The 2,266-nt window shown below is 43.5% G+C and overlaps 1 pseudogene; it reads right to left on the minus strand.

Moving 5' to 3' along the window:
* Nucleotides 1-244: 244 nt before the first annotated feature.
* LOC128468760 (uncharacterized) lies at nt 245-424 on the minus strand (annotated as a pseudogene).
* Nucleotides 425-2,266: the final 1,842 nt, after the last annotated feature.

Consider the following 2,266-nt stretch of genomic DNA (forward strand, 5'->3'; position numbering starts at 1 on the left):
CCAAAACGTGGTTACAAAAACGTGTGCCGTAGAGTAGTGGAGGCCAAGCCGTGAATTTCAAAGCCGTGAATCAAAAGGGGAATAAATTAATAGGCACTCGTGCAAAAACGAAGTGAATTATATAAATTAAAGAAATAATTTAAGGACAAGCCATTTCTGGCCTGCCGGATTCAAAAATAATTCTCATCCCCAAGACCTGATGGTACATGGGGGCGAGTAGTGCTGGAAGGCCGCCAGTGGAAACGTGCGCTCACCGTGTGCAGTGGCGTGCAATACCACACACGGTGACTCCGGCATTTCTGCCAGGGCAATTTCACCTCGGGTTCCATTGCTTTCCCGAACCCTAAGGCCAGAGGATCAGTGTCATCCCTCCCCACCACAAGAGAGACTACACTTGATCTTAGCCAAAAGGCCGAGAAGCACTGAGGCTTACCCCAATAACAAGATGACTCGCATTGAGATAAAACAGGAACTCACTTTGGAGGAAGCAATCGCCACCAGCCTCCAAGAGCCTTTCAATAGGGTGGTGGTGAGCTACAACCAGCATGCATCACACCATATGTAAAATATGCAGATCATATGCAAATTAGTTATAACACACAAAGCACATGAACACAATCGTGCCATCAGAACCAATAATACTGGTCAGACAGGCAGGAGGAAGGGTGAAACGGATCTAGAGCACTCCGGGTGTCACCGTTGCCACCCTGTACCCCTAATCAGGTACTGGGTGACAAACAAATCCAAACAAAGGGACCAGATATTGCACTGTAATAAGTGTCCACTGTCACCTGCTGGAAGTATGTAATGCAATCCAGGGGTCCACATTTTATCTGAAATACAGCCGCCGGATGCCACCCAAGTCCCAAAGGCTTCCGTGATACTGTTTTATTGTGTTTAAAAGTAAAAAGCCTGTTTCATTTGGATTTTGTGTTCCTTAAAATTGATTTATGGTTTTATTTGGTTTCCATTGGTTGTACTTTAATTTTGGAGTAATCAGATTGTTTTTTATGCCAGTGTAATCTGGTTTAATAGTCTAAAAACAGTTTGGTGGTAGTCTACTGATGAATAAAATATGGAACCAGTTTCAGAGTTTTGTTATCCAATATATTGATGAACACAAAAGTTCAGAGTTTGCTTGTGAAATGAAATTAAAGTGATCCTTGGGCCTATGCCCAGGAACTATTTGATACAAAGGTTACTACCTCATAGAAATTGAAAAAAGGCATGACAGCGGCTAGTCTTTCCTGCTTGCCTAGCAACAAAGGCCAGATTAAGTGAGTGTCAGCGAACCCTTCAAGAAGTGAGAAGAGAAAGTGAGTTGGCACGACAGACATATGAAGTTGTTCAAAAATAAATGAGTGAATATAGAATAATGCTGACAGAGAGCCAGACTGAGCAGACTTGTCAGACATGCACATCCCGCTCAGTTCTGCGGGGCAAGAGAAGTCTATAGACCATGCCCCATGTAGAGAGTTAAAATAACGTGTTTTAAAAAGAACAAAACATGATCCATGAATTGAAAAGAACCATCTGCTCCTACATGTGCATATCTAATCAATGATTGTGAGGAGTCCTACCCAGACACTTGGGACAAGGATTTGTGTGCCAATTGCTTTAGGGGAAGTTGTTGACCAGCACAGTGTGTGTGTGAGGGGGGGTCCATAATAGAACAGGATGTTGAGAATGGACAGGCTGAGACAATGAAAACCCCCGTCTCCGTAAGAACATGTATGTTTCCTTCTACAGGAGGAAATGATACAATGTTGGGCTGACAGTACAGGAAGAACGGTATATAATGCACCGATCCACAACCTTTAAAAACCTAATGGGCGTTGCAGATTTAATTTGGAAATTGAAGTCATGGGAACATCGCATGCAGTAAATGTCCAGCAAAGATGTGAATTACTGGGAATCAGGAATCCGAGTGACCAAGTTAGTGTTACAATTGACTGTAGAGATGCATGTGTGGAGTGCTTTGCCAGACGTAATCAAAGAGGGTAAAGGACGTTATGAACAGACTGTAGACTGGGCAGCCTATAAATCTGGGTATGGGAAAGATAGGAGTAAAAAGAAGGCCCACAACCCCCAGGGGACGGTAACACTCCCTACAATCCAAACTGGGTAAAAAAGGTCAGCCTCAGAACAGGTTTTTCAGGGGTAGGACCCTAATGGAGAGGAGGAGGAAGGGGCTTTGATCATACTGGTTATCACAACAAAGGGGGGTCTAAAGAACAAAACACTCCTTCCTATTTTGAATTACACA

The sequence above is a fragment of the Spea bombifrons genome, chromosome 1 (assembly GCF_027358695.1).
Source record: "Spea bombifrons isolate aSpeBom1 chromosome 1, aSpeBom1.2.pri, whole genome shotgun sequence".
Taxonomy (NCBI): domain Eukaryota; kingdom Metazoa; phylum Chordata; class Amphibia; order Anura; family Pelobatidae; genus Spea; species Spea bombifrons.